The sequence below is a fragment of the Stenella coeruleoalba genome (genome assembly GCF_951394435.1).
Source record: "Stenella coeruleoalba genome assembly, chromosome: 2".
Lineage (NCBI taxonomy): Eukaryota > Metazoa > Chordata > Mammalia > Artiodactyla > Delphinidae > Stenella > Stenella coeruleoalba.
Window position 1 is genome coordinate 133,731,699 of NC_137147.1, and position 24,829 is coordinate 133,756,527.

General features: G+C 42.0%; 1 protein-coding gene across 4 annotated transcripts in view; it reads right to left on the reverse strand.

The window, feature by feature from the left end:
- Positions 1 to 24,829, reverse strand: part of ARID3B (AT-rich interaction domain 3B) — a 54,417-nt gene that overhangs the window by 25,622 nt on the left and 3,966 nt on the right. The gene's annotated exons all lie outside the window — the stretch shown is intronic.

Consider the following 24,829-nt stretch of genomic DNA (forward strand, 5'->3'; position numbering starts at 1 on the left):
CTGATTGAGACTGTAGTGGTGGAGGAAAGGAGGGAGTGGTAGAAGCAAGTGTGGGGAAAACGCACCCCACTCAACAGTTTAGAGATCAAGAGGGGTCCCCAAGACAAGCGCTTCAGTTGAAGGGTCGCCACGTGCAAGTCCACCAGCCGGGGGAAGAGGCTTTGTTCCCTGTGGGCAGCAGGCAGCAGCATTCAACCGCCGAGTAACGTGTGGGATCAACAGTAGCCAGAGCGGCCGCTCACTGCCATTTACGACCTTCTCAGCCTCTCCTACTTGAGAGCTAGATTTAATGGCTTTGATCTCACCAGGAGCTCACAGGAAACTGACAGTTTGTTCCCAAATACCCACCCACGGCTAGCTTTGGCTACCATACCCACATTCAGCTCATTTTCCCCAGGGAGGCCACCGGGTGTTTTGCCTGTAAATCTCTCAAAATTGGTAGTGAAAGAAGGCTGGGGAAAGAAGAAAGCGGAGCAGGAAGCTAGTGTTTGTGCATCTTCTGTGTAACAAGGACTAGACTGGGAGCTTACCAACATTTTCTCCCTTAATTCTACAATGTAGAGGTGCTTATTTGGAGATAGGAAAACAAAGGCTCAAAGAGTAGGTTAGTTACCTTTCCTACAGTCTCAGAGCTCCCAAGTGGTAGCGTCAGCATTAAAACCCAGGTCTGCCTGGCTCTCTGTTACACCACCCTGCCTCGTGGGTGGAAAGAACAGTAGAGAGTGTTCTGGGTGGGGACATCAGGAAGGGAGAAAGGGAGGAAAAGAAGAATAATGTCCTCTGTACACAGAATGTCTACAAATGCCAAGTCTTGGCCTTGGACGGCTCTATCAATGGGAGATTCTTTTGCTCCTTGATTTTTCTCACTGGCTTCATCTGGGAGGTGCAGCCCAACAGAAAACCAGCCCTCACACAGCATCTGCCCAGGAGACTTATCTGGGGCTACTGGGGGTACTGGAATAAGAACTGCTAATCTTTGGCCTTCCCTGGTGGCGTAGTGGTTGAGAGTCCGCCTGCCAATGCAGGGGACACGGGTTTGTGCCCCGGTCCGGGAAGATCCCACATGCCGCAGAGCGGCTGGGCCCGTGAGCCATGGCCGCTGAGCCTGCACGTCCGGAGCCTGTGCTCTGCAACGGGAGAGGCCACAACAGTGAGAGGCCCGCGTACAGCAAAGGAAAAAAAAACCAAAAACTGCTAACCTTTTACCACTACCTCCACAGAACATCCTGGCTAAGAGGAGCCCCCACATTCCTCTCAGAAGGGAGACAGACAGACAGACAGACAAGTGGTTATGCCTCTGAGGGGACTAGAAGAATATGGCACCTAGCACGGCCAGCATGCAAATAAAAGGCCTTGAAAAAACAACAAATCAAAGTCTAATCTGACTGCTACTCAAAATTTAAATAGTGCTTCCTCAACACCTCAACCCTGGAAGGGGAAATGTAGTCACTATCCTTGAAAACCTAAAAGGCTGCCTTGTGGAAGAGGAAGCAGGGTTGTCTTTTTTTTTTTTTTTCCCCTTTTCCTTTTTTCTCTAAAGCCCCAGAGGGCAGAACTAGAGTCACTGAGCAAAAGTTAACAGGGAGAAGATTTCAGGTCGATTAGAAGAAAGACTTCTAACAATCAGAACTGCCCAATAATGGAGTGGGACTTCGCAGGAGGTGGGCAGCTTCCTGTCCCTAGATGACCATCTGTCTGGGATGTCATGGTGTGGATTCCAACATGAGATAGGACTGGATGAGAGGGCCCCTAGGGGCCCTTTCTGTCCTGAGAAGCAAAGAGCCTAGGACAAATTCATTCAATGCTGATTTCCTGAGAACCCACCCCAGTTAGAGCATTGTGCAAGCTGCTGAGAAGAATTACCCACTCTCCCCAAAAAGTGGTTCCCACCACCAGGAGTTTTACCACAGAGTTGGAAAAACAAGCTGAACACACACAGCACTTAATAGATAGAGCAAGTCAAAGTACCAAAACACAAAGTGCCCAGGAGGTGGAAGAAAGGAGGCGGCCCAGAGGTGGAGATGAAGCTGGCCTGGAAGAATGGGCTGAGAGATTTACAGTCTCAATGAGCATGGAGTGGGGGATAAACAAGGCATGTTTTGGCAGGGAGGATGCAAGTCTGAATAGTTAACGTGGAAACGGGCTGTGAAATGCCTTGAATACCAGGAGGAAATTTAAACTCTGAACTGTGAAGAGGGGGGAGGCGGTGGATGTTTTCTGAACAGAAAAATAAATGATTAAATCAGTGTTTTAGATGATTTTAATGACCCATTTTTGTTGGAAAATACATAATATATACATACAAATGTATATAGGCCCCTAATCGGATTGGAATCATGGGGGATTTTCACTTTTCAATTTTTTCATTACATCCATTCACATACAAACATCTGATCACTAGTATATACTAGATACTGTGAAAGGTTCTGAGGGAAAAAGAACAAGACAGATAAGAACTTCTGACTTCTTGGAAGTTACAGTCTAATGGAGAGGGAGAGAGAGACGATTTAAAAAACTGTTTATTTGTTCTAGATTAACGTCTGAATCATTTGTCAAGACCCATCACTGGCTTCTTCCCCACCCCCTGCAACAAAGAAAATTCGGACTGCACTGAAATTACAGAATAGTTTAGTGAACTGACACAATCACAATATAAGAGAGCAATATGACTCTTCATTTAATAAAATATATTTTTAATGCTCCTCAGTAATGATTTACAATGTTAACATATTACTTTTGTAAACGGTATGGAAGATTTCAGAGGGAAAGCCAGAACTGGGGCTGGCCAGCTATGCAGTAGCCCACGCTGATAATCTGGGTTGGGGGTGGGGAAAGCAGTAGAACCAGGGAGAAATGACTGTCTTAAGAAGCAGCCAAGTCAGAGAATCAACCGGATCTGGACTGAGGGGATGAAAGAGAAAGAGAAGGATGAATCTGAATCGTATCGTGAGAAAGGTATGTTCTGATGAAAATGGAGAGACGCTGGGCAGGGGATCAAGCAGGAGGTCTTTGAGCACTAATGAAAATAGATCACTGTCTCCGGGGTTGCATCAGGGGTGACAAGAACAATCCCACAGCCCTGGAGGACGCCAGGTTATGGCAACTGGCAGCAGCAAGAGCCAAAGGCTTATTGCCAAACTTCCAGTGAGAAGAGAGACATTTAACCAGCATCTCCTGACCCAAGAAAGGTACCTTGGGCTTTTTTACTGGAATTTGAAAAAAAGGCCCAACCAGACCATGCCTCTAAGATCTTAGGAGCCAGTACTGCATTCCTTAGAGCTGTACCTCCCCAGAGACAGGAGCGCCTGACTTTAAAAGCAATTAAGTATCTAGGCTATTTTAGGATTACTCCTTGACCACCTGGAATATCTTATTAAAGCACAGCTCAGATGTCCAAAGCAATTTTAGTTCCCATTCCTCACTCCTCCCCAAGGCAAGAGTTAACCCCTTCCTTCAGGTTTAAAGCGCAGAGGCTAAGCTACTAACTCTTCACTTGAGCTCCCCATATTCTGAAACCTCTCAGAAACTGCCCCATCCTTAGAACACCATCACACACACCACAACTTTTATAGAGATTCTTGAGTGTTCTCTGAAGACACAAACATTCATGTGTTTCCTTTCCGTCTACTCTCCATAATCTAATAGATTCTGAATCCCACCCAAGGTTCGGATCTGGGCAAATTCCTGGGACTTGAACCTCAAAGTAGTCATTAGCTAAATCAGTAGACTTCAAAGGGCTGATCCCAAGCTCATGGATATCAGTTAATAACTTTGAAATACGAAGTGTAACAAAAGTATTCAGGCTGAAAAGTGCTGTTGTTAGTATTGTTATTATTTTTTTAATAAGCAACACATAAACTACCTTTTCTTTGGCTACACCTGTGGCTCTGTAGGTATTATCTATACCACATTTGTGACTATCCTACTACTGGACGGGTTGATGATGTTGTAATGTTAAAAGTCCAATTCCCAGATCTCAGGAGGAAGAAAAGAAAAACATCTCTGCCCTCCCCCCAGTTTTAAATGATCCCAGGAGGTAATGAGACATGCACAAGGGGGTAATGGGCAGGATTATAGGAGAATCCTAAAAGGAGAGGGGAGCCCCAGGAAGTAAAACAGATACTGTTATAAGCAACACTGTTGGACTACAAAACCCTCCTGATAAGATCAGGATTACTGCTCTTAGCTCAATCGCTCAGGCCTTGGAAGCACTAGAGTTATAATTATCAGATGCACACCTTCCGCTGTCAGGTAACTTTAGCAGGAACCAGAAAGTGCCTCCCCACCTCTTACAAGCAACAAAGATCAATTCAAACTCGGTGGCTTGGAAAGAGCCAAGGGACACTTTTCTGATTAAGCAGCAGAAAGGAGGAAGGGTGGGGGAGGGGAGAGAAGGTGGCAGTCCAACCTTTCCATCTAGGCATATAATCACTCCATGCAATAATCAAGAAGACTGCCCAGAAATGGGGTGTTTCTACAAAAGGAGGAAGAAAAACTAAAATACACTGTTGGTGATGAGGACACCTCTATGCCAAAGAGTGAAGTGGCCCAGCCAAGTCTAAGTCTGAGCGCCACAGAGGAAAGTCCCAGCTCCTTTTATCTGCAGAATTCGAGCTGGCAGCACTGCTTATTCCAGCCTGTGAACTACCTACCACATGAACGTCCATAATGGTTGCTGACATCACTTCACACCACAGAGCTCAGAAAGCCAGAGCTGGAGAGCTCAGCTCAGCCACAGCTGAGCTGAGTGGGAGAACACCTCATCTGACCTTCGTCTGAGAAGAGAAGTCAAGAAACCTGCCCGAAGTTGGTGCTTCAGAAAACTGTCATCAAACTTTTTTCTTCAAACTACATATTTTAAATGTATAGGAAGGACACTTTTTTTTTTTTTTTCGGTACGTGGGCCTCTCACTGTTGTGGCCTCTCCCGTTGCGGAGCACAGGCTCCGGACGGGCAGGCTCAGTGGCCATGGCTCACAGGCCTAGCTGCTCCGCGGCATGTGGGATCCTCCCGGACCGGGGCACGAACCCGCGCCACCAGGGAAGCCCCATCATAGCATTTTTTAAAAAGGTGTTCTTCCGGGCTTCCCTGGTGGTGCGGCGGTTGAGAGTCCACCTGCCGATGCAGGGGACACGGGTTCGTGCCCCGGTCCGGGAGGATCCCATATGCCGCGGAGCGGCTGGCCCCGTGAGCCATGGCCGCTGAGCCTGCGCGTCCGGAGCCTGTGCTCCGCAACGGGAGAGGCCACAACAGTGAGAGGCCCACGTACCGAAAAAAAAAAAATGCTATGATGAATTATTTTATAAAGTAAAAAAAATTTTTCAAGTGTGGGATTCCACAGAAAAGGTCTCCTCAGGCAGAACACACAGGTGCACTTTGTGTTTCGAGTCAGCCCCATTTACAACTTTGAGAGCATCTCCTAGGGCTTCTCCCAACCCCACAGCCCCACACCCTGGGGGACAGCACTACGGTATACACATTCCAACTCTGAGGCCAGCTGCCCCTGTGCTGCCCGCTGCCTCACCCAGGCTAAGTCTCTCTCATACAGAGACAGTAACTTACTCCTCTGTGAGGCTTGTGCACCTGGCACAGGGCCTGGCAGATGGTAGGGGCTCAAATAAATATCAGTACCTGAAGAACAAGCCACAGGAATGAACTCAGGAGAACTGCTGCGGGCTAACTGATGAATCTGGGGGGGGGGGGGGAAATCACATACTGAAAAGCAGGTGGACTTCAAGTTCTAAAATACAACTCCATAAAAGGGATCTAGAAGGCAATATAAGCCATTTCCTAAAGAAAACAGTTTAATGTTGAGGTTCAAGAGGATACACAGAGAAGAGTGCACCCCCTCTCCCGGGCTGGCAAAGAAGGAGCCCATTATTCATACGTAAAATTAGAAAAGCTTTACAAAAATGACAATATTCAATGATAACAAGGATTGGGGCAATGGGATCTCCTATATTCCCATAGGGAAATATTAAAATACCATGACCTTTTCTGAAAGTCACTTGCCTTAAAATACCCATCACAATAAAAACAACAGCAGCAGCAACAACCAATAATAATTGAATACTTAACCACGTGCCAGGACCTATCCCGTGTTTTATGTGCATTAAACAGTTAAAACCTCAGCACAATGCTCTGAGGTGGGTACTATTACTACCCTCATTTTTCAGATGAGAAAACCAAGGAACAAGGAAGACACAAGGAAGTGACTTGAAGAAGGCTGCAAAGTGATCCAAGAGTGTCAAGTTGAGAATCAAATGCAGGCAGTGCACCTTCAAGTCCCTGCTTGTAACTGCCTTACTTTCTTAGTCTCTCCTGATCTTGTAATCCTGTGCTATGAATCTACCTGAAAGAAGCAACTAGAAATATATACGATTGTATTTGTAATAGCAAAAAATTACAATAGCCTAAAGGTGTGACAACAAGGGCACAGGCAACACATGAAGGTGCTATCCACATGACAGAACACTGTGCAGCCATTTAACACTGCCTTTTAAAAGAGTTTGATCCCTACTTCACATCCTTCCCATTAATTCAAGATGGAGTTAATATCTACATATAAAAAATACAACCATAAAATAATAACTATATATATTTTATAATATTGGGGATGGGAGGGCCTTTTTACGTATGACAGAAACCATCAAGGGAAAAAAATCAATAGATTTAGCAACATCAAAAATTTTAAATTTAGGGGCTTCCCTGGTGGCGCAGTGGTTGAGAGTCCTCCTGCCGATGCAGGGGACACAGGTTCATGCCCCGGTCTGGGAAGATCCCACATGCCGCGGAGCGGCTAGGCCCGTGAGCCATGGTCACTGAGCCTGCACTTCCGGAGCCTGTGCTCTGCAACGGGAGAGGCCACAACAGTGAGAGGCCCACGTACCGCAAAAAAAAAAAAAAAAAAAAAAAAATTTTAAATTTAAACTACCTGATGAAAGAACTAAAATCAAGTTGAAAGACCAACAAGTGTGAAAAATACTTGAAACACAAAGACAAGGATCTATGCAAAAGAGCTACTACATATCAATAAGAAAAAGATAACAGAATAGAAAGCCAGGTAAAGGCAACAAAAACACAACATACCAAAACTCATGGAATGCAGCAAAAGCAGTATTAGGAGAGAAGTTTATAGTAGTAATAAAAGTCTACATTAAAAAACAAGAAAGATGTCAAATAAACAACCTAACTATACTTCAAGGAACTAGAAAAAGAAGACCAAACGAAGTCCAAAGTTAGCAGAAGGAAGGAAATAATAAAGATTAGAGCAGAAATAAACAAAACAGAGAACAGAAAAACATCAACGAAACTAACAGTTGGTTTTTTGAAAAGATGAACAAAATTGACAAACCTTTAGCTAAACTAAGAAAAAAAGAGAAGACAAATTCGGAAATGAAAGAGGAAACATTACAACAATGCCACAGAAATAAAAAGGATTATAAGAGACTACTGTGAACAATTATATGCAAGCAAACTGGATAGTCTAGAAGAAATGGATAATTCTCAGAAACTTACAACCTACCAAGACCGAATCATGAAGAAACAGAAAATGTGAAGAGACCTATAACTAGTAAGGAGACTGAATCAGTAATCAAAAACCCCACAACAAAGAAAAGCCCTGGAACAGATGGCTTCACAAGTAAATTCTGCCAAACATTTAAAGAATTAAAACACCAATCCTTCCCAAACTCTTCCCAAAAATTGAAGAGGAGGGAATACTTCTAAACTTATTTTATGAGGCCAGCACTACCCTGATACCAAAGCCAAAAAATGCCACTACAAGAAAACTACCTGATGAATACAGATGTAAAATCCTTAATAAACTATTAGCAAACCACATTTGAGAGCACATTAAAAGGATCATATACCATGACCAAGCAGGATTGATCCCTGGGATGCAAGGATGATTCAACATACAAAAGCAATCAATGTGCTATACCACATTAACAGAACAAAGGATAAAAATCACGATTATCTCAATAGATGCAGAAAAAGAATCTGACAAAATTTAACACCCTTCCATGATAAAAATACTCAACAAACTAGGAAAAGAATGCATGGCCTCAACATTTTAAAGGCCATATATGAAAAGTCTTCAGCTAACATCATACTCAATGGTGAAAAACTAAAAGCTCTTCCTCTAAGAACAGGAACAAGGCAAGGATGCCTACTCTTACCACTTCTATTCAACATAGTACTGGATGCCCTAGCTAGACCAATTAGGCAAAAAAAGAAGTAAAAAGGCATCCAAACTGGAAAGGAAAAAATAAAATTACCTCTGTTGGCAGATGACATGCACTTATATGTAGAAAACTCTAAAGATTACACACACACAACATACACACAAACTGTTAGATCTAATAAACGAATTCCAGAAAGTTACAGGATACAAAATCAACATACAAAAATCAGCTTTGTTTCTGTACATTAACAACAAACAACCTGAGAAGGAAATTAGGAAAAACAATCCCATTTACAATAGAATCAAACAGAACAAAATACCTAGGAATAAATCTAACTTAGGAAATGAAAGATTTGTACATTGAAAACTACAAAACATTACTGAAAGAAAACAAAGAAGATACAGATAAATGGAAAGACATGTTCATGGACTGGATTGGAAGAACTGAATATTGTTAGAATGTCCATGCTACCCAAAAGTGATCTGTAGATTCAACGCAATCCCTATCAAAATCCCAAGGGCACTTCTTAACAGAAAGAGAAAAAACAATTCTAAAATTCTTATGGAACCATAAAGGACCCCCAATAGCTAAAACAATCTTGAGAAAGATGAACAAATCTGAGGCCTCACACTTCCTGATTTCAAAACATATTACAGTAATCAAAACAGTATAGTATTAGCATAAAGACAGACAAATAGACCAATGGAACAGCATACGGAGCCCAGCAATAAACCCACGTACATACAGTCAGCTGATCTTTGACAGGATGCCAAAAATACGCAATGGGGAAATGACAGTCTCTTCAACAAATGGTGTTGGGAAGACTGGATATCCACATGCAAAGAATGAAAATGGATCCTATTTTACACCACACATAAAAAATCAAGTCAAAATGATTAAAGACTTGGGACTTTCCTGGCGGTCCAGTGGTTAAGACCTTGCCTTCCAATGTGTGGGGTGTGGGTTTGATCCCTGGTCGGGGAGCTAAGATTCCACATGCCTCATGGCCAAAAAACCAATATATAAAACAGAAGCAATATTGTAACAAATTCAATAAAGACTTTAAAAAATGGTCCACATCAAAAAATCTTAAGGGAAAAAAAAAAAAAAGATTAAAGACTTAAACGTAAGACCTGAAACTGTAAAGCTCCTGGAAGAAAATATAGGATGAAAGCTTCATGACATTAGTTTTGGCAATGATCTCTTAGATATGACACCAAAAGTACAGCCAACAAAAGCAAAAACAGACAAATGCGACTACATCAAAGTAAAGAGCTTTTGCACAGTAAAGGAGATAAACGAGATAGAGTGAAAAGGAAACCTAGAGAGTGGGATAAAATATCTGCAAACCATACATCTGATAAGGGATTAATATCCAAAAGATATAAGGAACTCCTACAACTTGACAGCAAAAAACCAATAACCCAAGTAAAAAGTGGGCAAAAGACTTGAATAGATATTTGTCCACAGAAGACACACAAATAGCCAACATGTATATGAAAAGATGCTTAACATCACTAATCATCAGGGAAATGCAAATTGAAAGCACAAGATATCACCTTGCATCTGCTAGGAGGGCCATTATAAAAAACAAACAAAAAGCCAGAAATTAACAAGTATTGAAGAGGATGTGGAGAAACTGGAATCCTTGTACACTGTTGGTGGGAAAGAGTATAGAGATTTCTGAAAAAATAAAAAATAGAACTACCATATGATACAGCAATATTCACTTCTGGGTATTTAATCAAAAGAACTGGAGTCAGGATCTTGAAGAGATAGCTGTACTCTCATGCTCATTGCAGCACCATTCACAAAAATCAAGATATAGAATCAACCTAAGTGTCCATCAATGGATGAATGGATAAAGAAAATGTGGTTTATACACACTATGGAATATTATTCAGTCACAAAAAAGGACATTCTGCAATATGTGATAACATGGATGAACCTGGAGGGCATTATGCTAAATAATGTAAACATGTCAATAAAAATTTAAATAAATGTAAATAAAGTGAAATAAGCCAGTCCCATTTATATGAAGTATCTAAAGTAGGTAAACTCACTGAAGCAGTAAGTATAATGGTGGTTGCCAGGGGCTGAGGGGAGAAGGATGGGAAATGGGAAGCTGCTGTTCAATGGGTATAAGTTTCAGTCATGCAAAATGGAAAAGTTCTAAAGATCTACTGTACAACATTATGCTTACAGTTAATACTGTGAACTATACACTTAAAACTTTGTTAGAGTAAATCTCATGTGCTTTTCACAGTTAAAAAAAGAAAGAAAAATGGGCAAAGGCTACAAGCAGGTTAAGTCACAGAACAAATACAAAGGTAAATAAACATATGAAAAGATAGTAATATACATATACCCTCTGATACAGCAAATTCAACTTCTAGAATAATCTATCCTACCATAGAAATACAGACAGAATGGCAAAGGGTCAAATGACATCTACAAAGATAGTTTGTATTTATACTAAACACACACACTCTCACACATTCTGTGACTACACATTAAATAGGTAAACATACAGAAACAGCCACAGAAGCTGAATCATGCCTAACTGTGGCCTTCTCTGGGATGGGAGGGAGCAGAGTAGGCAACAGAACACTACAATATGTTTTAAAACTATAAGTTTTCACTCTGTATTTTCCTATATTGTTTCAATTTTTCATGAGCATCTACTCACATTACTTATATAATTTTGAGATATTTGAGTAGATATTGATCTACTCACATTACTTATATAATTTTGAGATATGAAATGTTTATATCTCATTTATTTATAAACATTAATAAATGTTTATAAACATTTATTAATGTTTATAAAAACATTAATAAATAAATCTTTATAAACACGCATCAAAGTACAGTCATAATACTGAGTAAAAAAGTTGTAAAACTTCTGAATAAAAAAGTAAGTTGTTAAAAACAAGCAAATGTATTTGTGAAAAGAAAAAGCTCTAAAAAGGTATAGGCCAAACTGTTAACAACAATGACCTGTGGAAAGTAAGGCCGACTTTTACTTTACACATTTCTGTACTTTAAAAATTATTTGAGTCAATATAACTTCGGTAATATGTTTTTTAAAAATTAAACTATTTTAAAATAACACTTTAAAATAATAAACACTTTATAAAAATTGCTCATGGGCTGTTAGGTAATAAAGGTTGGGCACAAAAATAAAACCCAAAAAATATGTCTGTAATAGGCATTTAAAACAAAACACAAAGGAAATACAAGAAAATGTTTACATTTATACCTAAGTTATATGGTTGTGGTGATTATATTTTCTTCTTTACAAATTTTGTATATTCTCTAAAATGAGTCTGAATTACTTGGAAAATCAGAAAAAATACAGTTACTTTTAGAGTAATGAAACCACTGAGAAAAGATTATCCTTGCCCTGCTCTCTCTGGAATAGGAAGAGGAGAGGCATGGAGGCAGAAGTCGGACCACCAGTGTTCATAGCCCAGCTTCCCAACTCCGAGACCACAAGCAGCCCATTTCACCCTTCTTTCCTCATCTGTAAAATAAAACAAAGATGTAAAGGGGGGATAATATCAGGGCTTACTTCACACAACTCATTGAAATAAGGCAAATATCCAGCACAGGAGAGATTTTAAAAAGTCCAAGCTATTAAAAATCAAAAACAAACAAGCAAAAAACCAAAGTAGCAAACAGAATCATGAGCGAGGATAGTCTGATGTGGAGCAACTCTACCACCTCCCCGTCTCCAAAGAAAACCTCACTAGACATGCTAGATAAAATTTAACACTCCACACCCCTTACACACATAGCTAAGCTTGAAACCAAGAGCCCACAGTGCCAGAAACAAAAAGGAAGGAATCAGAGAGCAGTGAGCAGGCACCGAAGCTGAAGGGCTCAAGGGAAAAGGGACCTAGATATAGTTTTTAACAGCTGAGGGCTGAGGACTGGGGATTTAATCACCCCTATGGGAGAAGAGTCCAGGCTGCAGGCTTCTGCATGCCAGGAACCAGAGCTGAGATAAATGCATAAAGCCAGAGGCCAGGAAGGACTACGCTTCCACCCTCCCATGAACTAGGGCCTAAAAAACTGCCCACCAACCTGGAGAAGAAGTGACGAACATTGCCATCTGCTAGGGTCCACATGGAAAAAGAGGGTCCACAAGAAATGGAAACCCAGGCTCTCACCAGGTACAAATGTAAACTCCAAATTCATACCCCAAACCAATGGCAACCAGCTAAACTTGTAGGCCCCAGCAGGGGAGAAAACAAAGCTCCCCTTAGGAATGCTTCCATAATCCAAAACACATGGGACTCCCATGGAAACAAATCCCAACTCAAAATAGGATTACACTGAAAAACAAAAACAAACCACTGCAAGAGGAAACAAACCATCAAAGGGGAGAGTAACATGACACAAGGAGAACTTGCACCCCAAGAATTAGAGGTAATAATAAAATAATCGAAAAGCACCTTTAATTTTTTTTTATCAAAGTATAGTTGATTTACAATGTTGTGCCAATCTCTACTGTACAGCAAGTGACTCAGTTATACACATACACACATTCTAAAAGCATCTTTAAAACAAGCATGTTGGGGCTTCCCTGGTGGTGCAGTGGTTGAGACTCCTCCTGACGATGCAGGGGACACAGATTCATGCCCCGGTCCGGGAGGATCCCACATGCTTTAGAGTGGCTGGGCCCGTGAACCATGGCCACTGAGCCTGGGCGTCTGGAGCCTGTGCTCCGCAACAGGAGAGGCCACAACAGTGAGAGGCCCACGTACCGCAAAAAATTAAAAAAATAAAAAACAAGCATGTTTAGGGCTTCCCTGGTGGCTCAGTGGTTAAGAATCCACCTGCCAATGCAGGGGACACAGGTTCGAGCCATGGTCCGGCAAGATCCCACATGCCGTGGAGCAACTAAGCCTGTGTGCCACAACTACAGAGCCTGTGCTCTAGAGCCTGCAAGCCATAACTACTGAGCCCACATGCTACAACTACCGAAGCCCACGCACCTAGAGCCTGTGCTCTGCAACAAGAGAAGCCACCGTAATGAGAAACCTGCGCACTGCAATGAAGAGTAGCCCCGGCTCGCCGCAACTAGAAAAAGCCCACATGCAGCAACAAAGACCCAACACAGCCAAAAATAAATAAATAAAATGAATAAATTTATTTAAAAAAACAAAAACAAGCATGTTTAAACAATGGCAGAATGTTGGTTGGTAACTGCTAAAAGCTGGGCAAAGGACACAGGTGGTTCATTACCATTCTCTTCTTTTGTATATATGAAATTCCCATAATAAAGAGTTTTAACAAGTCCATATAAAGTTTTTTAAAAGTTAAAGGTGTTCAGGGCTTCCCTGGTGGCACAGTGGTTGAGAATCCGCCTGCCGATGCAGGGGACACGGGTTCGTGCCCCAGTCCGGAAGATCCCACATGCCGTGGAGCGGCTGGGCCCGTGGGCCATGGCCACTGAGCCTGCATGTCTGGAGCCTGTGTTCTGCAATGGGAGGGGCCACAACAGTGAGAGGCCTTCGTACCGCAAAAAAAAAAAAAAAAGTTAAAGATGTTCAAAGAGCTAAAGGAAAAAATAGAAACCATATGTTAAGAAGAGGCAGATTTTTTAAAACTAAAAAAGAACAGATATTAAAACACAATATTAAGATAAACTTTTTTCAAAGTGATTAAGTAGTATAGACAGAGCTGAAGAGAGAATTAGAAACTGGAAAACAGAATGTGAAAATATTCCAGAATGCAGGAGAAAGACATAAAGAGATAAGGTTATAAAAGAAAGGATACAAAGAAGGCTAAATGAGAAGGTTCAAATACTTCTGTTACAATAGTGGTCAAGGGACTTCCCTGGTGGTCCAGTAGTTAAGAGTCTGCCTTCCAGTGCAGGGGACATGGGTTTGATCCCTGGTCAGGGAACTAAGATCCCACATGCTGTGGGACAACTAAGCCCACAGGGTGCAACTACTGAGCCCACGCACTCTGGAGCCCGCACACACCACAACTAGGGAGAGGCCTGCGGGCCGCAACGAAGAGCCCGTGTGCCGCAACTAAGACCCAACACAGCCAAATAAATAAATATTTTTTAAAGAGAAAAAAAAAAAAGGAACAGTGGTCAAGGAAAAATAGCAGCCAAGGAAAAAAAATGACACAAATCAGGTTGAAGGAGCAGATCAAGGCCCAAGTGGGGTAAATAAAAATATGTTCAAACCCAGAACACTAGTACAAGTGCAAAATAGCAGAGTCAGTAAAAATTTTAAAGCCACGAAAGAGGAAAAAAAGATTCACAACAGTGACAATTAAACTGATAATAGACTTCTCAAGAGCAAAAACAGTTGCTAGGAGACAAATGGGATCATATCCTCAAAGCGTTAAGATGAATAATGGTCAATCTAGAATCTAAAGCTGTGAACAATCGTACAAGAATAAGGGCAAGATAAAGAAAGACATACATTTATTTTTACTTTTTATTAATTTTATTTATTGGCTGCATTGGGTCTTTGTTGCTGCTCAAGAGCTTTCTCTAGTTGTGGCAAGTGGGGGCTACCCTTCGTTGTGGTGCGCGGGCTTCTCATTGCAGTGGCTTCTGCTGTTGCGGAGTACGGGCTCTAGGCACGTGGGCTTCAGTAATTGCGGCACGTGGGCTCAGGAGTTGTGGCTCCCAGGCTCTAGAGCACAGGCTCAGTAGTTGTGGCACACGGCCTAAGTTGCTCCGTGACATGTGGGATCTTCCCAGACAAGGGACTGAACCTGTGTCCCCTGCACTGGCAGGCAGATTCTTAACCACTGCACCACCAGGGAAGTCCCAAGAAAGACATACATTTAAAAAAAATTTTCAGGCATACCAAGACTGAGTTTACTATATACAAATCTTTGCTAAAAGCGTTACTAAAAAAGGAAGACTGAACCCAAAGGGAAAGAATGGGATATAAAAAGTAATGGTGAAAAAAAAGATGGATAAACTTGTTGGAAAGTTTAAATAACTATTGACTGGTAGGGGAAAAAAAAAACCCTAATTTGGGGGTGGGGGTAAAACAAATTGGAATATTGGATGATGGAAGTGGAGAGGCAGAAGCTACGTTAGAATTTCTGAGATCCTAATATTGTTTAAAAGTAGTGTAGGGGACTTCCCTGGTGGTCCAGTGATTAAAACTCCACACTCCCAATGCAGGGGGCCTGGGTTCAATCCCTGGTGAGGGAACTGGATCCTACGTGCCGCAACTAAAGATTCCACATGCCGTAACGAAGATCCCACACACAGCAACAAAGAACCCGAGTGCCACAATTAAGACCCCATGCAGCCAAATAAATAAATTAATTAATAAAAAAGAAAGCAGTATAAAAAGTCAGTAATGAAAGTTTAAATCTAATCATCAAAAGAATAGAAACAGAAAGCATAACTTCTAAGCCAGTAAAGGAGAAAAAGACAGTGGTTAAGAATCCACCTGCCAATGCAGGGGACACGGGTTCGAGCCCTGGTTCAGGAGAATCCCACATGCTGTGGAACAACTAAGCCTGCTGCACCACAACAACTCAGCCTGCACTCTAGAGTCTGTGAGCCACAACTACTGAGCCTGCATGCCACAACTACTGAAGCCCGTGCACCTAGAGCCTGTGCTCCGCAACAAGAGAAGCCACCACAGTGAGAAGCCCGTGCACCACAAAGAAGAGTAGCCCCCGCTCGCCCCAACTAGAGAAAGCCTGCGCACGGCAACGAAGACCCGACACAGCCAAAAATAAATAAATTCATTAATTTAAAAAAAAAAGAAAAGAATATTCAATCAAACGAACAAAAGACAGGAAAGGAGAAAACAAGAAGCAAAGAAAAAGTATGGTTAAACTGGAAAACCAAAGTTAGAGGGCAGAAATAGGTCCAAATGTATCTATCACCAGTTCTAATAACTACATGGATTAAATTAAATTAACCTAATAAAAAAGACAGATTATAGGTCTTTTGTATGTGGTCTCAATATATAAAGACTGGAATGTACAAGGAAAAAATGCACTAATACTAATCAAAAGAAAGCCAGTCATGGGTTTCCCTGGTGGCGCAGTGGTTGAGAGTCCACCTGCCGATGCAGGGGACACGGGTTCGTGCCCCAGTCCGGGAAGATCCCACATGCCGTGGAGCGGCTGGGCCCATGAGCCATGGCCACTGAGCCTGTGCGTCCGGAGCCTGTGCTCCACAACGGGAGAGGCCACAACAGTGAGAGGCCTGCGTACTGCAAAAAAAAAAAAAAAGAAAGAAAGAAAGCTAGTCTTACACCGGAATATTTAAATTCACCTCTTTCTGAAAGTGATCACACAAACTTAGTAAGGATAAGGAAGATCTGAATAACACAATTAAAAAGCTTGATCCAACATACAGATATACAACCCCATCTCTATTAAATATAGAATATACATTCTTTCCAACCACATATGGAGAATTTAAAGAAACTGATCATACACAAGGCCAACACAAAGGATAATACAACAAATTCCAGAAAACTGATAATGCACCAGTTCTCTAACAACGATGGTTAGAGCTTAATTATAAGCCATAATATTTTTTAAAAAGATAAAACCCACGTATTCGAAAACTAAAAAATACTTTCGAACAACTCATGGGTTAAAGAATCAATCACAACTGAAATTTTGAAACGTTTAGTACTAACCAATGGAAGCACTGCATATCAAAACTTGTGGGATACAGCAAAAGAGCAACTTTGAGAGAAATCTGCAGCTTCAAACACATTTGTTAAGTAAAAAGAATTTCAGATGTGTTAAACATACAACTAAATAGGCTTAAAAACAGGACAGACACACAGAGTACAAGTAAAACTTAGGAAATCTAAATAAGATCAGTGGATCATATCAATGTCAATAGCCAGGCTGTCAGTGTACTACAGTTTTATGAAATGTTACCATTGGGGGAAAACTGGACAAAGTGTACAGGAATCTCTCTAAATTATTTCTTAGAACTGCACGTGAATATACAATTATCTCAATGAAAATTCAATTTAAACAAAATGACCAAAATCCCCAACACTAACACCACGACATGCTGGCAAGGACGTGGAGTAATAGGAACTCTCATTCACTGTTGGTAGGAATGCAAAATGGTGCAGTCACTCTGGAAGACAGTTTGACAGTTTCTTATAAAACTAAACATACTCTTTGAATACAATCCAGAAATCATGTTCCTTGTTATTTACACAAATGGGTTCAAAACTTATGTCTAACAAAAACCTGTACACAGATGTTTATGGTAGCTTTATTCATACATGCCAAAACTTAGAAGCAACCAAAATGTCCTTCAGTAGCTGAATGGATAAACAGACTGTGGCACATCCAGACAATGGAATATTATTTGGTGCTAAAAAGAAATGAGCTATCAAGCCATGAAAAGACATGGAGGAAACTGAAACGCATATTACTAAGTGAAAGAAGTCAATCTGAAAAGGTTGGTATGAATAGCTGGAGCACAGAGGATTTTTAGGGCAACCAAACTGCTCTGTATGTTACTATAATGGTAGATTCATGTCATTATACATTTGTCAAAACCCACAGAGTGAACCCCAATGTAAACTATGGACTTTGGGTGATAATGATGGTTCAGTGTTGGTTCATCGACTATAACAAATGCAGCACTCTGGTGCAGATTTTGATAGGGGGGAGGCGGTGCATGCGTGGGGGCAGAGAGTATATGGGAAATCACTGTAGTTTCTGCTCAATTTTGCTGTGACCTGAAACTGCTCTTAAAAAAAAAAAGCGTTTTTTTTAAAGAAATGAAATGGTGCTCTTCACATAAAAAAAAAAAACAACCAGGGCAAATTAAAAGAAAGCAGAGGAAACAAATATTTATGCAGCACCTATTATCTGACATTATTCTGCTGGGTGCTGGGACACAATGATGAGCAAAACAGACAAGGTCCCCGTCCTCTTAGAGCTTACCATCTATTACAGGACTCATATCAAACAAATAAACCACACAAAGTATAATGTTCAGTGACAACATATACAGGCATACCTCATTTTATTGTGCTTTGCTTTACTGCGCTTTGCAGGTACTCCATTGTTTTTAGAAACTGAAGGTTTGTGATAACCCTGCGTTGAGCGCACCAATTTTTTAAATTTTTATCTTTATTGGAGTATACTTGCTTTACAATGTTGTGTTAGTTTCTGCTGTACAACGAAGTGAATCAGCTATAAGTATACATACATCCCCACATCCCCTCCCTCTTGAGCCTCCCTCCCACCCTCCTTGTCCCACCCCTCTAGGCCGTCACAAAGCACGGAGCGGACCTCCCTGGAGCACACCTATTGGTGCTATTTTTCCAGTAGTATCTGCTCACTTTCATGTCTCTGTGTCACATTTTGGTAATTCTCGAAATATTTCAAACTTTTTCATTATTACTATATTTGTTATGGTGATCTGTGATCAGCGATCTTTGATGTTACTATCACAAAAAGATTACAATTTGCTGAAGGCTCAGATAATGGTTAGCATGCTTTATCAATAAAGCATTTTTTAATTAAGGTATGTACACTGTTTTTCTAGATATAATGCTATTTGCACACTTACTAGACTACAGTATAATGTAAACATAACTTTTATATGCACTGGGAAACCCAAAAATTCATGTGACTTACTTTATTGTGATACACACAACCGAATCCGCCATATCTCCAAGGTATGCCTGTAACATGACCTACACTAAAGGTGAAGACAGTGCCTCTGAGAAAGTGATGTTTAAGGTGAAAACGGAAGCTGGGGTAAGAGCCTGAAGGAATGTTTTAGGCAGAACGACTAGCATTGCGAAGGCCAGGGTGACTGGGGTACAGTGATAGGTCAGGATACTGGCAAAAATAAGGCTGGAGAAGCAGGCAGGGATCAGATTATGCAGATTTGGGGTTTTACAATTAGAGCAACTGATGACAAACTTCGAGGGCATTAAAGTAGTGACATAATCTGATTTGGTTTTTAGAAGATCACTCTAGCTGCTGTGTGGAGAATGAGAATGGAGGAGGGAAGACACAGAAACTTGTTGATAGTTACAACAGTAGGTAAGAAGCGTGGGTCAAGTAGGTGATGGTGGAGAAGAGAAGTGGCAGGATTCTAGATATTTAGATGGGAGAACTGATAAGAATTGGTGATGAACTGGGCATTACCAGATGGAGCGACAGAGTAGGAGGTATACAAAGATAGTCAGCTCTAAGGTTTCTGATATGAATGACCAAGTGGGTAGAAATGCCCTTTACAGAGAAGGAAAATAGAGGAAATAATTGCGTGGGAGTAGGTTGGAAATTAAGAGTTACATGTATTAAACGTGAGGTGCCAGTAAAACATCTAAGTAAAACATCCCAAGAAGGTAGTTGGGAATATATCCATTGAACTCAGAATGGGAACATGGGCTCAAACAATGCACATTGAGTCAGTGGCTTGTGGATAGTACTTAAAGCCATGAAAGTAAAAGAAATTGCCCAGGGAAAGCATATAAAGAAGAGGGTTTAAAACGGAGCCCTGGGGAACTTGGAGTTCTAGAGGTTGGATAGAAGAAGAGAAAGAGGTTAAAGAAAATAAGCCAATGGAGAGGCTACAGAAAGGAAGAAACGAAAATGTTTCAAGGAGAGGAGTCTACTGAATTCAATACTGCAGAGAAATCAAATGAGGTGAGAGCTGGCGGGGCTTGGAAACATGGTGATCACTAGGAGGCCTTACCAAGAGGAACTTCAGGGATATGGAAGAGAGAGAGGCCAGACTGAAGTGTGTTGAGGGTGAGCAGAAGGTGACAAAGTGGAGGTACGGAGCGCAAACGATTTCCGAGAGGCTTTGTTGTGGTAAGTGCGTGGAAAGTCAGGACTACAGAACATGCTGGAAAGAGACGTGCAGTCAAGGGAGAGTTTTTAAAAAGTGATTTCTCGGGAATTTCCTGGCAGTCCAGTGGTTAGGACTCCACACTTTCACTGCAGAAGGTCCAGGTTTGATCCCTGGTCAGGGAACTAAGATCCCACAAGCCAAGTGTCATGGCCAAAAAAAATAAAATTAAAATTAAAAAAATAAAAAGTGACTTCTCATTTCCTGGTAGCAATCAAATCAGGCAAATTTACTGATTAAAAGGAGACTTTTTTTTTTTTAATTTGGGGATAGTAGAACATGTGTTAGTGTGGAATAAACTTCAGAAGAGAGTTCCAAGAGTCAGGGAAATGGGTTCACTGATGAAGCAGGCCCCTGAAAATTAGGAGGGGATGGGATCTGGGACACACATGGAGGGATTAGTCTTTGCTAAGAAAGATAAAGACCCAAGTTAAGTCCCTAATCATGTATTTATAAGAATTCAACATAAACAAAGCTTACTTCTACCTAAAGGAGAAATATCCCTATTTTAATATGGAAAGAAGCAGCTTCAAGAGTGCAATGGCTTTAACTCACATAATCCTGAAATGCTTCAGAGAACCCTAGAATACTAGAGTTTCGTCACAGTTCCAGAAAATTTGAAAAGGAGTTGCTTTAGAGCACTAAGATTTATGGAACATCTTACCCTACAAAGATAGTAAAAATTGAAAAATTACAGCTTCAAAAAGTATTTAGGTGCTAATGACCATTCAACCTAATCTTTGCCTAATGGTATAAATTTTACAAAGATCTTTCACACTCATTTTCTTCTTCCATCTTTGTAATATCTTTAAAATTCCTCCCTGAGGATGGCAAGAGAGGATTATCATCCTCTGGGAGAGATGTATGCATGGGTTCAGAAAGGTAGGGTAGGACATCTGTGCCAAGCACTATAGCAAGCAAGTGGTGGAGTTAGGATCCAAATCCACATCTTTTGGCTCCAAAACCAATGCTGACTTAATAATTACATCTTTTACTACATAACAAGTTTGCTGAGTGTTTATGCCTTGACCTTTTGGGGTTAAAGTCTAGAAGAGCGACCGAGCGCTCTCACAAATCACCACTGACATCTTAGATATCATGGAACACCAGGCTGAAGAGCCACTGACAGAGCCAAATAAGAGAGCGCAAGTCCTAGGTCCCAATCCTCCCCCGAGTGATGGACAGTCTGCTCACCAGATGATGACAGAAGACACACACTCAACACGGATACTGAAAACAGAAGTGAAGAAAACTCAAGGTTGCCAAACACTTCAGTTACCAGGACCAAAACACAAAGGAAGAGTTTAGGGCAGTGTCTGAAAGCACAGCATATGTTCTCGTTCTAATTACACAGTCTAAAGCAGGGTTTCTCAACCTTGGCGCTACTGACATTTGGGGGCCAGAAAATTCTTTGTTGTGGGGGACTGTCCTGTGCATTGCAGGACGTTTAGTAGTATCCCTGGCCTCCACCCACGCGATGTCGGCAGCACAGCTCCACCTGCCCCAGTCATGACAACTAAACATATCTCTCAACTTTGCCAAATATCCCTTGGGAGAAGGAGGGGTTGGGGAGATCACCTCCAACTGAGAAACACTGATCTAGATGGATTCCACTATGAATATCGGAGCTAAGGCCATGCAAAGTAGACTTACAAAGAAAGTGGAGAAAGCTCATGATCTTATTTATTTTCAGGTAATAGTCTGCACAATCTTTACTAAAAGCATCAAATGTTCCAAAGACATGCAGTACGTACCCAGAAAAGTAGGCCTAGCCCGAGAGACCACACCTCACTACTACCTCATTACTCTTGGTAATGGATTCTGGAGACCAAGCAGTCAGTCAACCTTCCTCCTTCTCACACTCAGTAATGCAAGAGACTGCCAACATACACAGAAAATCAGACACACTCTCTGGCTCTCATATGCCCATTAAGCCATCATTCATCTTCCTTCCTATCTTATGGGAAGGAGTCTATGCCCTTCTGGAAAACTGGCTCCATTAATGGGCTCAAGACAGACAAAGCCTGCACTGCCTGAACTGCTCTCTTTCCAGAAGGACAGAAGACCACCCCTAACAGGCCAGCAACACCCCTAGCTGGTTGTATGTTGACAGGCTTCTACTGATCTCCCTTGAGAGAAGGGACACTCAGCTCTCTGCTGTCTTGTTTTACAATTATTTACTCTGCCCATCGAAATCTGATGGGTTTTAGAAGCTTGGCTCAATGGCGTTATCCATCTTCCCATCGCTCTGGTGTCAGAGGATGCCACACTCTTTCTAACAATCCAGGCCTTGAGAAGCAAATTACTTTCTAAGAGTTTCTTCAAGGAGAAAACATGAAATAATTTTGACTTTACACGTTATAAGAATGTGATTTCAGAAACAAAAGATAATCTGTGGAGTCCTTAAGCGTTCCAAATTTTGCTTTGCAGTTGGCAGATGCCCGCTGCGGCCCCCACACCAGCCCCAAATCTTGTAAATACTTTTGAGTATTTCTGTTGATCTACCAAGCTATGTTAGCTATGCTGTAGACAAAATCAACTTTATCTTGGTGTATGAATATCTGAAACAAAACTCTGTTTTAAAATATCTGCAGCATAGCTCAGACTGGACAGTTGGGCTTTAACTGAGTCAGGACAGAGCAAAATTGTTGCAACCCAAGACTCAATCCCCCTTGAGTTCCCACACTGTCTCTGCTAAACCTAGCTGGTGAGCTCTTCAAGGGAGAAGCATGCCTTAGCCCCTGGAGCAGAGGCCTGGCCTAAAGAAGTCTCAATAGAAGTTTGTTATGTGAAAGAACAAAATGGACACCGTCACCCATTAATAAGATCTTTTTCCGCTCTCTGGAAGTTAACTGCATAAGAAACAAAAGACTTTGAACAATTTTTAAGAAAAGCTAGTCTCACAGTTTGTAGTAGTTTCTAAAGGCTCTCTGTTAGGATATATTTTTTTTTAGTCCCCCTTCCAAAGCACAACTAAAACATTTTAAAAATCCCCAAGCACATTATTTACCACTGTTAGGAGAAGGATTAGATAAAGGAGGAGGGCACAGACCAAATCAATCTTGAAAAACTAAATTCAAAAGGAGAAAAGAAGGTACACATCTAAGGTTTAAAGTCACCGTTACCCAGTGACCCCCTAACCCAGCTCTTGATCTCCAAATCCAGGGGGAGGGTAAATTTAGGGTGCGAGATTAGGCCTCAGCTACGCTGGCATTTAAAAACATTCTGGCAGGTGCTCTGCCAGGCAGTCTATAATTAGTGAGTATGCCTCGGAAACTTAAAATGAACTCAAAGGGTTTCAGAAGCCAACAGCCAGCCTCCCAAGCACTGAGCTGTGCAGCCACGGGGCTGATGCTGTCTAGAACCAGTGTTGGGTGCCTGCATGGCGCACACGTGTGTGCACACACACGCCACTTCTGCAGAGTGTCTTTTTTCAAAGCTCTAATGGCTTGACCTCAACACCTGCTGCACTTCCTGAAGACAGACAGGCTCTGGAGCTCCACTTGTTCCTCGCACGAGGCTGTACTTTCTAGGAACGACCGCACACACGCAGAGGCTGGCCAGCTGCCAAGGCGGGGGCAGCCCAGCCACCTCGGGCCTGAACTTTCCCAGTGCTGTCAGGGCGGGATCCCACTAGGAGCTGACTCAGCGGCCAGCATGGAACTCTGCCAACCACACAGCAGTGCGGGGGCTGCCGGCAAGTCACAGATGTTTTGCTAAACCAAAGCAATCAGCCGGGAGGCGGATCTGGGCTGGCGGCCAGGCTGCTGCTGTCGGGGAAGCTGGCATTCTCTGATCCTAGTCCGAGCTCTGCCACTACCTCCCTGGTGATCTGAGGGAAAACCTCTGTGCGTCTCAGCGTCTCCCCTGCTTCCTAGCATGTCTGTGTGGGTGCAGCAGAGGATGGCACTGTTGGCATGAAAGAGCACCTGGAGCACTACTACCCACCACATGCTGGTTCTGTTAATCCTCACAACATCCTTGGAGGTAGGCTTCGTTATCTTGATTTCACAGAGGGCTCAAAGGAATTGAGCCCTACCAAAGGATCACAAGGGTAATAGATGGAAGAGATGGGATTTGAACCCCACCTTGCTGGCTCTGGGATCTACTACAAACACTGCTACTGTGAAACTCAGATCAACTGCATAGGCAGGGCGCCTTGATAGAAAGATGCTGAGCTTTCAGTTTGCAAAGGACCTTTCTCATATGACTTCTCGGATGCCCTGTGTAAATCCACAGCCCTTCACAACTAATTTCTCAACAGCACCACTGGACCACATGGAGTGTATGTGCTTATGGGGAGTACCCAAATATTACCAGCTTTATTATGAACTCCCTGTCTAATCACCAACAAGTCACTTAGCCTGGAAGAACTGATCATCAGTCCCATTCTTTGGGTGAAGAAAAGCGGCATGGCAAGTCAGAAACACAAGAAGAATTAGAAGGCAAAGAGCACAGATTCCTTAGGCTCTACCCCCTAGGATAATTCATTAGGACCCTGGAATCTATAGTTTTAAAAACTCCCTAGATGACTCTGATGCTCTGCCGTGTTTGGGAATCACTGAAGCTTGCCTTGGCTCAAAAGGGAATTGTGAGGGATTCCCTGGAGGTCTAGTGGTTAGGAGTCTGCACTTTCACTGCCTGGGTTCAATCCCTGGTCAGGGAACTAAGATCCTGCAAGCCACACAGAACAGCAAAAAAAAAAAGTAAAAAAATTAAAAGGGAATTATGAGGTCTACCCTGCCCTGTTTCAAAGGAGGTGATATAAGGGTGAAATGAAATCATG